The sequence below is a fragment of the Marmota flaviventris genome, chromosome 4 (assembly GCF_047511675.1).
Source record: "Marmota flaviventris isolate mMarFla1 chromosome 4, mMarFla1.hap1, whole genome shotgun sequence".
NCBI classification, from domain to species: Eukaryota; Metazoa; Chordata; class Mammalia; order Rodentia; family Sciuridae; genus Marmota; species Marmota flaviventris.
The window spans coordinates 71,227,736-71,242,315 of record NC_092501.1 but is presented as its reverse complement, the minus strand read 5'-3'; the positions used below and the strand labels follow the sequence as shown (position 1 = coordinate 71,242,315).

At 39.9% G+C, this 14,580-nt stretch overlaps 1 pseudogene; it reads left to right on the top strand.

Annotated features, from left to right (window-relative positions):
- Positions 1-11,067: 11,067 nt before the first annotated feature.
- On the top strand, positions 11,068-11,907 carry LOC139705496 (RNA exonuclease 5 pseudogene; annotated as a pseudogene).
- Positions 11,908-14,580: the final 2,673 nt, after the last annotated feature.

Sequence of the window (14,580 nt, the reverse complement as noted above, 5' to 3'; positions counted from 1 at the left end):
TAAGTATATGGACTCATGAGGTCGATTGTTAATAATCAACCTGGTTTGGCTAAGTTTTGTGGTTTTCTTTTATTCCTTACACATCCCTTCATGTAAGTTTGAGCTCACATTCCTAAAATGAATGGGTCTTGATTTAATAAACAGACATAAATAAGATTGCTCTTTGGACAGATATAAACCCTATTTTTATAGGAAACGGAGCTCATTTTTTAATACACCAATACCTGAAATTCAGCCAAAACCATCTTCTTTCTTACAGAAATCTGGGCTGCTGATATTTCTTAGAGAAAGAATTCTAAATCCGGGAGGGAGGAATGACCTGAAAGCTCATCAGTGTCCTAAATTCTGTACTAGCAATTTTAGAATCATAATTTTAGAACATGAGATTGCACTGAGGAGCTAATAATACTACTAAAACTTGTTGCTATCTTTTCTCAGCCTAGATTAAGGTTTTATAAGCAAAGAACACCAAAGCTCTGAAAAATTATTACTATGTTATTTGCAGGACAGCCTAGATTAACCTCTGTCTCAGGGGAGACTTTATCTCTCTATATACTTGAGGTAGAAGAAGTGGGAATGAAAAGCAAAGTCTTATTTACTATTAGTTTACTTGAATGGTTAGAAAAATGATTTTTGAAGTGGATAAAGTCCTTGATCTGTGGTTTGACATTTTATACAGTTTTTCCTTGCCATTCAAACTTGGCTGATGAAGAGCAGAAAACATGAGAGAATTTATGAGGTCAATGTTTATTTAAAGGTCTTCCAGGGGTCTCTCATATGTGTCAAAGACTACTATGCCCTGCTCATTGTGTTCTCTGTTGTTAATTAATTCTTTCAAAATTGTTGAGTGTCTGCTAGAGGCCAATCATTGTGCTAGGAACAGAGGGTAGTAAATTGACTCCATTCCATCTTTCCAGACAATAGTTGAGTGGTAAATTCACTTGTCCTGCTTGGTGTCTCTACTTAGAATGCCGAAGTCCTCATTGTTGGCTTTCTGGAATCCATCAACCCTACTTTCCCCTTCAGTACTTTGCTTCCTCCATAGACTCATCTCTAAAAAGTAGCTTGGAAATAATTAGCATCTTTGTGAGTGAATACATGACTAATTCTTCTGTTGCTTCTCTTTACCTACAATTCACCTTTTCCAATAGACAATGGTCTACTATTACAGAATATATTAAATATATAAATGCTTTTTCCAGAAATGTCATTTTTTAAAAAGGATCCTGGGAGAGGATAACGTTTAGCTCAGGATATGCAGTTTCAGCAATAAACTCTCTGGCTATGCCTACATATGGCTACCTAGTATCTTTCATTTTGTATGGTTATAAACTAACATAAATATAAAGAAGAATTTTTTTAAAGTTTTTCACTATGTTGCTAGGGATCAAACCCAGGGCCTCATACATGCTAGGTGAGTGCACTACAATTGAGTCACATCCCTCAGCCCATAATACAAAGCAGGATTAATGATAAAAACACAAATATTTCCTGGGCCAAGGACATAAAATGAAAACTTGATGGTAATTCAATGGCATTTTTACTGGAAACTAGAATAGCCAAAGGTAGATGTTACTCTCCATCTCTCTCAAGACTTCTAACTTCTCTAAGTTTGTTTCATCTTCCTATCTTAATCAACTGCTTCTTCTAATTTATCTTGGACGTGGCTCAATATGGCCAGCCGACCTAACTCTACGTCATAAAGTTTTAGCCCTTTTCCCATAACCAAATAGTATCAAATTTGGTTCTTCAGTTTTAATATGAAAGAGGGAGAGAAAAATGAAAAGTATATGACTCAGACTTTGATTGGTGTAGCTCGTCTCTTTAAATCATGCCATAAAATGTGCTGACTAAGCATTGCAGATATTGGGCAAGATCTTCCTCCAGCCCAATTTTCTGAGCCCAGAAAATACCAATGTATCAGTATATAGGGCTGTCTGTATGGGATCTGGATACAACAGAAGTTTCCAAAAGTCTGGGATGAGACAGGCAATTAAATATCTTTTCTCTAATTGATTCAGAATAATTACACATATTTATGGGGTATAATGTGATGTTTTGATAGATGTATATATTGTGTAATGATTAAACCAGCATATTAAGCATATCTATCAGTTTACACATTTATAATTTCTTTGTGGTGAGAACATTCAAAGTTCTCTATTGTAGCTATTTTGAAGTAATGAACACAATATTGTTAACCATAGTCATCCTACCATGCAATACCAGAAGTTTTTCCTCCTAGCCACTGTAACTTTGTACTCTTTGACCAATCTCTCTGTATACCCCTCTCCCCATCATTTTTCTAGCCTCTCTGCTCTCTATTGCCATGAGATCAGCTTCTTTAAATTCTGCATAGACTCATCTCTAAAAAGTAGCTTGAAAATAATTGGCATCTTTGTGAGTGAATACATGACTAACTCTTCTGTTGCTTCTCTTTACCTACAATTCACCTTTTCCAATAGACTAAGGATCCATTATTACAGAATATATACAATGGTGTAGGGGTATTGCTTTTCCAGTCATTCTCTCCCCTCCTCCTTGCTAGAGTAGCTCATTTCCCACAGTTAATGAAATATCCTTTAACAGACCCAATCTTTGTATTTGTAACATAAAATAGCTGTAGGTTTTCATAAAGTATGATCAGCCCTTCCTTTCCTTTTCCTTTCCAATTGTTATAGATTTTTCTAGGTTCAAATCCACTTTACATTGTTTTCTTGCCTCCCACATCTATTTATTCGCCTCCATTGTAGGCTCTCAACCTTCAGAACCTAATGAGTACTGAAACAAAATGTAATTCACATAGAACCACTCGTGACCACAATTGCCCACATTGATAGCAATCATGACAAGAGGGTGCTCAAACAGTCCCCATCTGCCTGGCACTCTGTGGCTGGAACATTGAGTATCAGAGACAAGTGAGCAGAGGGGGTGGAGTATTTGTAAATGCCCTTCACAGGCATCCCGAGAGGAGCCAAGCACCTCTAGATTGTCCCCTCTTCAACTGACAAGGCTGGACTGGCCATGCCTCATAATATAGTTTGGGGTCTTCCTGAATTCACCTGGACGCTTTAAAAAAATCTATCTCCCCATGTTTTCCCTCCTCCTCCTCTTGACGATTTGTTTGCCCTAATTGTAATTATTCAGAGAATTTTTTTTTTTTTACTGTAGATGGGCAAATTGCCCACTTGCATACAATACATAGTAATCCAAGAAACCATGCCATAGAAGATACAGAATAAAATTTATGTTGGTATAAAATGCCTTTAGGAAATCCCTCACTATTCCACAGATTCAGCTAGGCTATGAAGCTGTGTCTTGTACTTTACTTGATAATGATGTATTTGATGGCATGAAAAACTTGAAAAGTAAATGTATTTTTTTGTCCTTCATAAACAGATTATGGATGGATAGGAATAAACTGAAAGTTATAGGAATGGTTAACAGAATAGGAGTTCTCAACTACGTTCCCTGGCTTCATCATTGGATTCATCACTGGGAAAACTGGCCTAACTCTTGTGGGGCTCCATTTGCTCAAAAGTCAAGTGCTAGTTAGATATAAAGCAAACACTGTTGGTTGCCAGGAGTCATTCTCTCCCCTCCTCCTTGCTAGTGTAGCTCATTTCCCACAATAAATGATCTCTCTGCAACCATGATTCTCATTCCCATGTCATCTCACTCAACTAGGACACGGGCACCTAACCAGTCTTGGACAATGGAAACTTTTTTTTCTGCATGGAGCTTTCTGAGGAATGTTTCCTGTGTTACTGAAAATAAATTTCCCTCTGCATGTCTTTGGAAGTTTTCATTCTTGGAATGATAGAAGTCTTAGGGCAATCATTATATAGAAGATAAGAAGGTTAAATAGAATCTGAGCCAGAGCCATGACATTTTTATCTGCTTAGTTACAACCCTAAAAGTCATTGAACCACTTTTTATCGTACAAAATATTTTCATTGGGGTATTCCATTCTTTGTAGCCCCCAAGTCTCCTTACTGAATAAATACCACTACCTCTAAGACTACTTCCAGCTCACAGAATATATGATCCTATGAGAAAAGAGAGAGAGAGAAGCAATGTCCCTTTTGAAAAGTTATTTTAAGCATCTATAGAAAAGAAATTTCAAAAAACAATACTTCAAGAAGTCAGACTTATAATTAGTCAAGAGTTGAGAGCTGCTGGCACAGTATGGCATAAAAAGCACAGAGATGAATCTATTCCAGACATGGCTTGGTTAGGGGAAGGAGCATCTGTAGTGTACATCTGTAACTTTTTTTTTGATGGCCTATCATTTAAACATCTTTCCTCTTTTACTATAAATAGAAGTCAAAGGAGATATTTTCTCCAGGCAAATCAGAGGAAGAGCAGTTGACTAAGAATGGAGCAGCTGAGAGTCAGGGTTGTGGCTCAGTGGTAGAGCGTTCACCTAGCATGAGTGAGGCACTGGGTTCAATTCCTAGCACCACATAAAAATAAAAACAAATAAAGGTATTGTGTTCATCTACAACTAAAAAAAATATTTAAAAAAGAATGGAGCAGCTGATGCTCATACCAGGGATTTTGAATCTTAGGGTATGGGAAAAGAGGGATGCCAATGCAGTTCTAAAGTTATTGAGGGCAGAGGCCTTGACCTTGATGTGCTAGTGAAGATACTTCCAGTCCCCGCTTCCTAACTAGACTTACCTCTGTGGTGTGAACTTGGATTAGAATTCTTAATGCTCAGTCTCCTTTGGTCCTGCTTGCATTTTGAATCTTGTTCTCCACCTTCCCAAATCCTTCTGGAAGCTTTCCCTAATATATTTCAAATAAATTGTTCTCTGGTTTTGGTTAACTAGAGATTGTTTTTCACAACCAAAAAGTCAGATTGATACAGACTCAAATCTTCAATATGAAAAAATGTGTCAAGAGTCTAAATCTCATATAGACTCGTGAAAATAAAATTTGTAACAATTGCTGGAGTTTTCAGAGAACATTTGGAATTTTCTAATACTTCTGGCCCCATCCAAGAGAAGAATGTCAGTTTTGGGAGGCACTGAAGAAACCATGTCAGTCCTCCAGGAACAGCTTCAGGTATCTTGTCTGCCCCTGTTCTGTACACGGCTCCCTCAAAGACTTGAGATAAAGTGCTTGTTCATGACTTTAGAGAACATTCTTGTTTCTCACTGCCATTTTTCAGAGAAAGCAGTGATTGTCCTTCAAAGGTCCTTCTGACATATACTTAGTGAGATGTGTGTGTATGTGAGCAAAAAGAATATTGAATAGAATGTGACCTTTATGAAGAGAAACACCTGCAGAGTTCGCTAGAGAACAAGGAGCATACAATGTTCCATTTATGGTGCAGTTGTTCCCCTATACCCTAAAGACCAGACTTCCTGCCATAATTATAAAAACAAGTTACAAAATTAAAATAAATAAGACTAAAGGAAAATAGAAATGAGAATTATACCAAAACATAGATAATATGCTATTTGCCCACTAAAGTTGTTGGTAGAAAAATACAATGAACAAAAGAGATAAAAGTATTAAAAAGAAAATAGGAATCAGAACAGTTAATTATAATATAGAGAAAAAAGATTAAAATACATTAAAGATAAGAGGAAATTTAAAGATTAAATTAAGAGTGGAAGGGAAAGTCACAAGTAGAGACTAAAAAAATAATATGAATCCAAATGGAAACATTATTTTTAAAAAATCTAACTCAAAATAAGATAGAGTAGCAGATTGACGCAAAGTTGTAAAGGCATGTGGTGTCTTTTAAGTAAAAGTAACTAGTAACTCCATTCCCTATGAAGATAAGAAAAACATAAACAACAGAATCAGGTAGCTTTTGTTATAGGAAAGTATAGTCTCTTGAATGGCCTTCATGAACAGAGAACACTGGGACAGAGAGCAAATTGAGAACCACATATAACCTCCCAGGATATTTATCTTTTTCAATCTTACCTAATAAAGGTAACAAACTGTCTCAGAAAATTGTCCCACCAATTGGGAAAGCATACAGCTGTCTAAATGTTTGCCTTTGTTATTTTAGGTAACCAAAATACACTTTTTGAGCCCCTACTGCATATATGTAAATATAAATCCATTTGCTTTCATATGAGTTTTCTTCTTGAATTTCTTCAACAATCCTTTTGAGGCTCAGTGATTCTACAACACTACATATGTACTGTGTATTAGTTTCATATGGATGCTGTACCAAATTATCATAAACTTAATGGATATATATATATATATCCCCCCCACACACAAGTTTATTCTCTTAAAGTTCTCAAGACCAGAAGTCCAAAATAAGTTTTTTATAAGTAAAATCAAGGTGTTGGGGAAGGGCTGATTCCTTCTGGAGGCTCTGGGGAGAACCTGATTCCTTGCCTTGTCCAACTCTAAAGAGGCTGCCTTCAACTTTTGACATATCACAATGTCTTTTTGCTCTCAGCTTCTGCCATCACATTGCATCTCCTCCAGATTGGACTCCTTCTGTGTCACTCATTATTTTAAAAACTATCTTGGTTCTATAAGGTCATCTGAATAATCCAAGAACAATGTCTATATTTCACAATCCTTAATTTATTCACATCTACAAAGTCCATTTTGCCATGTAAGTTGGCATTCACAGATTCTGGACATAGGACACAGACATCTCTGGGGGCCATTATTCAGCCTGCTACAGACTGGTCATGTCAGAATTTCCTGAGTAATGGGTATTACTGAGTATATCAGTTCAGTTAATAGAATTGTACCAATGTCTGCCACAGTCTGGCTGGGCACACAATCACGAGCCACCACACAGCTTGTAGATTCAAACAGCAACTCTTTATTCCCGAACTCACACCAGCCGTCTACAATCACGTTCTGGGGAAATCCACGTTCTCTGCCCAAATCCACCTCCACTGGGCTTCTATCTCCAAAATATACTGTCTGAATCCCGTGAGAACTCAAGGGGAACTCAGGCAGCAAGATACGCCCTATTCCCAGCAGGAATAATCTTAAACCTTAAACCTGGAACCTAAACCGGGAACGCCCTAATCCGCCTTGGTCCTTGAGCAAGGTCACCTACATTCAATGTCACTGCAACATGGGGTACGCTGGCAAGGAAATTGTCATACCTACTTGGCTAATGGCTCCCAGCAAATGTCAGTTTCTCAGTTTTAATAATTGCTTTAAGATTATTTAAACTGTTAACCTTAGATAAGGGGGTATATACAAAGTTTCTGTATGATTTTGGTAAGATTTCTGTAAGTCTACAATTATCAGAAGGTAGGGGTACAGCTCAGTAGCACAGTGTATGTCTAGCATGTGCGGAGTCTTGGGTTTAATCCCCAGCACCAAAAATAAACAAATAGATTAAATTATCAAAAATACAATATAATTGAATATATAGACCAACAATGACAAAAAAATTTCTGGGGGCTTTAAAAGATTACCAGGTCTTTCTTAGGATTATAGAATCACATTCTGCAGACAGAGCCTAAGAATCTATGTTGTAGACAAGTACATGATCCTGTTTCACAGCCAGTTCTAAGAACTACTAACAATTATGTCAGTAGTATTCCAAGTGTGGTTCACTATCAGCAACCTTGCCTGATGTCTTATTAGAAATACACATTCTCAGGCCCTATTAAGCACCATCTGTGCAGGACATGGCCCCAGACATTTTGTGTTTTAATAAGTTCTCTAGACGATTCTTCTGCACAGTTAACACTGATAAGCACTAGACTGTGTGGTTTTTAAATAATGGGATATAGCTATCACTATCTCCAGTTTTCATAATCTAAGGCTCAGTTGTATGAAATACTCAATGTAACAGGGCTAAGAGTGTGCCAAAACTGGTACAAAATTGCAGGTCTGATGAAAATCTTTATCAAGTTTTCATTTAATTCTGATCTTTCACCTTCAGGCTTTATGTTAAAGTGTTGACGTCTCTCATAAAATGAAAATGCATTACCCTGTGTGGAGATATCCTTTACAGTGAAATGGGATTAACTAAGGATGAAAGAGGTTGCCTGTTATTAGCAGAGGCTTAGGGAATGAGAACCAAAATAATAAGCTTGATGATCAAGACAAAACTCCAAAATCAGACCCAATCATATATTTCAAAAATTTCAGGCAGACTAGATCTTCCTTCAATTGATTATCTTTGTAGGTATATTTATACTTCTTAGATAAAACTGCCAAATAATGACATTCAGAAAAAAATGATTATCTCATATATGAAGGAATAGCCAAGAAGTCAGGTCCACTTGTGTGGTGAAAGGAAGAGTCAATTCCTATTACAAACCCACTCCCTGTTTCTTGGGGCCCAGGACATTCAAAGAGCAAAAGTGAGTGTTTGGTAATGCAACTCAGAGCAAAGAAAGGATAAGACACAAAGATCACTCTAAAACAATGCCCAAGATGGCAGAAAACAGCTAATTATCACATTGATGCTGTACCTGGAGTCTGAACATCTTTCTCAGCACCAACCTAAGGTCCACCCTGTGACAAGAGATAGAACGGAATGATTGACAGCTGATATCAGAGAAGAGGCAGGGCCTAGAGAGAGAGAGAGCAAAGGAGGTTGAAATTTAAAACCAGCCAAAAGAAGAACCAAATTTCCCCTGGTGATACTGTAAAGAGTAGTTAACTGAGGACCCAGTTTTATGGGAGTTGTGAGTGATTCACACTCACTGATGTTGGAAAGAATATGTAGACATAAAGAGGAGAGCCTCTTCACATACCACCCCACCTGAGGATTCCACATGTGTTGTAAGATACAAATCAAATCTGATGGACTTTTTCTGGACCTAGCTGATTGTAAGGATGTTTAATCATGAGTTGATCCCACATCCTATTCACAACTTTGAGGGAGCAGAAAGACAGATATGGGAGTGCGGAATCTAAAGCCCTAAGGGAGGTTTGGTGAGAAAAGAAAATTAACTTCACCTGAGCCTTAGTTGAGCTTATACCCACCTTGTAGGCCACAGTGCCAGGGCATTGTCTCTCTCTGGCTATGTATGATGTGTAGAAAGCTGGCTGTTTTAGTTAGCTTTTCCATTGCTGTGACCAAAAGACCTTACAAAACAACACAGAGGAAGAAAAGTTTATTTTGACTCATGGTTTCAGAGATTCAATTCATGGTTGGCCATCTCCATAGCTCTGAGCCCAAGATGAGGCAGCAATCATGGCAGAAGGGTGTGGCAGAGGAACACAGCTCAGAACATGGCAACCAGGATGGAGGGATGGAGGGAGGGAGGGAGGGAGAGAGAGAGAGAGAGAGAGAGAGAGAGAGAGAGAGAGAGAGAGAGAATATTCCACTCACTCAACAGGGATAAAATGTAAACCTCAAAAGCATGTACCAGGTGACCTACTTCCTCCAGCTACACCCTGCATGCCTAGAGTTACTGCTCAGATAATCCATGTCAGTGGATTAATCCACTGATTAGATTACACCTCTTATAATCTAAACATTTAACTTCTGAACTTTCTTGCATTGCCTCACAAATGATCCTTTGGGGGACACTTCATATCTAAACCACAACAGTGGCAAACCTCATGCTAAGAGTACTTTCAAATCCTCAGAACCTTTCATAGACTTGCTTATTTCACATCCTCATTTTTTCAGCCCATAAAATTTCTGACTGTAGAGAAACCCGGTTGCTTTATGAAGGGACAAAGATGAGGGGAAAAAATCTTAGAAATGATTCTGGGCTCTCTTTGACATTGGTTGAGCATTACCACCTGCAGCCTGACTAGAAAGAATTTTGATGTGCTTTGTAAACCACTCAAGTACTTAGCAGCTCTTGCTTAGGAATGAAGGCTAAAAGCCCATAGAGTGGGGGGTAGGACAAAACATGCTCTCTCTGAGCTTTCCTGACATGCTGGCTGCCTTCCAGGCTACCTGATTAAATCAGAACCTAAATTTGTCGCTGACCTGTTTTGCTATCTCTGGTATAGTCAGTAACTGCAATCCCAGTTCTCTGTGAGTTATTTCTTGTGCGTGTGAAATTTAGGTTTATCACAATCTGTTTTTCATATCAGAATTTTGCAAATAGTGGACTATGCTGCTAGTTATTGCCTAAAGTGGGTAATTACCTAATAATTTGGGGACAAAAGAAGATTGGGAGTGACCAAACAAGGGAAGAAAGATCCATTTCTTTGAATGATTTCTTAAACATGCTACTGCATATTTCTGCTGAGCACACCAAAGCTAAAGAGAAATCAGAAAATCACTGACTGGCCAATATTCATTGAACACTTTTGAAACACATAGTTCTGCACTGATAATAAAAATTCTCGCCCCTGGATCATTCCAGGATCTTGAACCTAAAAAACTCTTAGATGAGGTGTTAAATGCCTAGAGTTATGGAGCAACGGCTTCAGAAATAAAACACACAGCTGCTCATATCAAAGAAAATACAGTGTGGTGAAGCAAAGAAAAGCAAATATATTTATACGACAATGCAATGAATAACACAGTGAAGGTAAGTCCAGTATAAGAGCCAGAAGATGGGAAACCAACCAAGAATGCCTTGGAGCAAGAGTAAAATGGAAGAGAAGAGGGCAGGAACAATGACCAAGTTTATTTTCTGTAGTCCAAGGAGGTTTTTGCTTCACTTCATGTTTTCAGAAGGTAATATCTGAGAATAACCTCAAATGACACCTCTGGGGTTCTCATTGATAACTTACTCCGTGAGAAAAATTGATTCTTTCAGGAGTCATGAAGAAATAAAGGGACTGTGATAACTTGGATGGAACTGAGGGACACTCTGTTAAGTGCAATCAGTCAGGCACAGAAAAATCAATTATGCATGCTCTCACCAATATATGAAAGCAAAAAGCCCTTATCCTTTGAAACTTACAAAATAAAATTTTAGTTGGAATTCATGTGACTTATTGATTCTTGATTTCATTTCTTAACTGAAATAATTCTTGATTTTATTTCTTTTCAATCCTTAACAGCTGCCATTTTTACTAGAGTAAGATGAAATCTTAGAGTGATTTTTTATTTGCATTTCTCTAATTGCCAGAGATGTTGAACATTTGTTCATATATTTGTGGATTGATTGTATATCGTTTTCTGAGAACAAAAGGATGCGGATCAAGTGGACAGAGATGTCAGCTATCTATGCTGGGCCCTTGAGCAAAGATTGTAAACTAAGTGCTCTGAAGAGGCTGTTTAGGAGCTTTGGCCCAGTTCGTGCAATGACCGCTGTTCTGGAAACGCATCAGCCTCATCTCTCTATAGAGTATGAAGTCCTGGAAGCTGCCCAGCTGGCCATCGAGTCCTTGAATGGCGTTCTGGTGGAAGGTGTGTACATAAAGGTACAGAGACCTGTGACAGAACTCACTCTGGATTGTGACACACTTGTTAAGGAGCTGGAACGAGATTCTGAGAACCGAGCCACTATTTATCTGTCTGGAGTTAGTAAAGATTTCTTAGGACATACTCAGGAACTACCGAACCTCTTTGGTGGCCTGGAAGCTGTGATCGTGCCTCCAGATGCTAAAAGCGGAAGACAGGAAAAATACTGTTTCCTGCAATTCAAAACTTTTGGCAATGCCCAGAGGGCCCTCCATGTCCTCACAGGCAAGGACTGGAAGCTGAAAGGCAGGCAGGCCCTAACGCCCAGGCACCTCCACGCGTGGCTTAGGAGCTCACCACCTGAATCAAGAAGGCCCGCAGGTCTGACAGTTAGACCTCCTCCCTCAGAGCGGGAGACCCTGCAGAACTTAAAGGCGGAAAACGCAAAGAGTGCAGCCCGGCGTTGGAGCCGCAAGATTGGAAGGCTCTACCGAAGCCTGAGCCCGGGTACCCTTTGCGTCATCCTCCTGCCAGGAACCGCTAGCCCTCATGGATCTCTCTCTGGCCTGGGACTCATGGGAATAAAAGATGAAGAAGAGGAAAGCACCGGCCCAAGCACGGGTTTGTGAGTCTCATCCTTCCTGGGCGATGGTGGAGAAGACGGTCAGGCTGCAGCTTCTCCAGAGACTGCTGGGCCTCTTGGTTCAGTGGACGGCTTTGTGTGGGAAGTTGGTGTGCCGGCTAACGGGTCTAATCCATTGACATGGCATGCACAAGTTTTCAATGAATGCCTAAAATGCAAGCCTTCCTCATCTTAAGACAGGGTGGGTGGGGGAGCGGGAAACTAAAACAAAAAAAGACGCCACACTGTGCCCCATGAGTCTGTACAATTACTATGTGCCAATTGAGTAAAATATATATATATATATATATGATTAAAAATAAAGTAAAATGGAAACAAAATAAATACAACTTATTATTAAACCAAAATAAATGTACACGTGTTTGATATCTTCAGACGTTTAAAATTCCATTCATGCTATGTGACACTTTAGAAATGTGATGGGATCTGAGTGGAGCGAATGAGCCCAGTGGTTATGTGGTTGAGTCTCAGAAACTGGTAAGGCTTGCAGCGTGGCTGACCAACTGACTGAAGGGCAGATTGCAGAATTCAAAGGAGCTTTCCCACTATTTGACAGGAAAGGGGATGGAACTATACTATACTAACAAAGGGATCGGGAAGTGTAATGAGATGGTCTCTTGGGTGGAATCCCACAGAAGTCGAGTTTCAGGACGCGATTAAGGGACTAGCTGCTGGTGGTAATGGTAAAATCGACCTCCCTGAATTTCTGACAATGATGGCAAGGAAAAGGAAACACAGACTTAGGGCACTATGTAACATGTGGGGCATGTTGCATCAGAAAGGAGGAAACCGAACTTGCTGCCCGCTTCCGGGTTCTGGGGCCACCTGTGGCTAAGAAAGCGCCTGGGGACGGGCCAGAAGGCATTGCCTGGGTTGTGAGGAAAAAACAGATGACCTCTAGGACAGGCTCAGAACCCTTCCACCCTCTGGACAGCTCGGGTCTCCCATTAGGGACCGTGAAATGGGTGAACACGTGAACTCTCCCCACCCTGCTGACCATTATCCTGATTGGCTCCTGTGCCTTGTATTAGCTGTGTGTGTTTTCTCAATAAACTGAGATCCTGCTTTGACTGGTCTCCCTGGCTTGTCTGATTGTCCTCCCGTGGGGGAGGGCTGGGTGCTGGGGGGGTCGTCAGTCGGCCCTTCCTTTCTTGGTTCTTCATGGTCCGGGCCTGCTCTCCCAATCTCTCCCGCAGGTCAGGAGGGAAGCGGGTATGGTGTGGTGGGGTGGGGTGGGGCTAACCCCCCCACACACACATCTGGCACCCAACGTGGGGCATTAAGAAGTCGGTTCACCAAAAGTGAGAGTATCGCCAAGCCAAGCCAAGAGAGTTTCGAGGTAGGGGTCTCCCCGAAAAGATGGGGCAATCTCACACTATGTATGAGGACCAGTATTGGGAAGCCATTGTTGAGGAGCGACTTGGGTCACAGTGAGTCAGTCCTCTCACTGCCCAGGAGGAGAAAGGCTTAAAGCCTCACTCTGACAATGGCCTCCTAGACCCTTTTGATGCCTGGCCTGGTCCTCTGGGTCCCACACCAAGTGCTCCTGTCCTGGAACACGCGGTAGAAAAAGTCGGGAAGGGGAGCGGTCTATGCCATACTGTCACCCCTCCCCCCAAGGAAATTCTCCACCCTCTTGTGCGAACCTGGAAAAGCTGGTCAAGCTGCCTTCTTGCAACACCAGTGATGACTAACCCCCATTGTGTATGGCCCTGTCTTGTTAAGACCAGAGATGAGATAACTCATCCCCATTGTGTATCCAGTTCTTGGTAAATGCTAACCCTGGGGGCAATAGACCGGCCTTATGATATTCCTGGGAGGCCCAAGATTTATTTATAGAAGCTCAATTCACCATAGCTAAACTTATGGAACCAACCTAGGTTGGATAAAGAAAATGTGGTATATAATATTTGATGGAATATCACTTAGTTTTAAAGAAGAAGGGAATTATGGTATTTCCGGGCAAATGGACGGAGTTGGAGACTTTCATGCTAAGCGAAATAAACCAATCCCATAGAACCAAAGGCCGAATGCCTTCTCTGATATGTGGATGTTAATTCACAATCAGGGCCAAGGTGCTAGGGAAGAATAAAGTTACTTTAGATTAGGTAGAAGAGAGTGAAGGGAGGGGAGGGATATGGAGATAGGAAGAATAGTAGAATGAAACAGACATTATTACCTCACGTACACATATGACTGCATGACCGATGTGATCTGACAACGTGTACAAGAAGAAAAATGAGAAATTATACCCTATTTATTTATGATATATCAAAATGCATCCTACTGTCATGTATAACTAATTAAAACAGATTTTAACGATTTTTTTTAAAAAAGACAATTCTACTCATTCAAGATAGAAATCCATAGTCACTGCCCTTTTTTTTTGGACAAAATTTATTGACAAAATATATGTGGTCAGTTACACTTAAGTTGCATAACATGATATTTTGCTATATGTAAATGCTGTGAAATGATAGCTCAAATCATCTAACATATCTATCACTTCAGAATAGTTAACATTTTCTTTTCTTTGTTAGATTTTTGTGGTGGGAATACCTAAGGTCTACCAATCAAGGAAAGTCCAGGACCAGATGGATTCTCAGCCGAGTTCTATAAGACCTTCCAAGGAGAATTAACACCAATACTGCTCAAAACG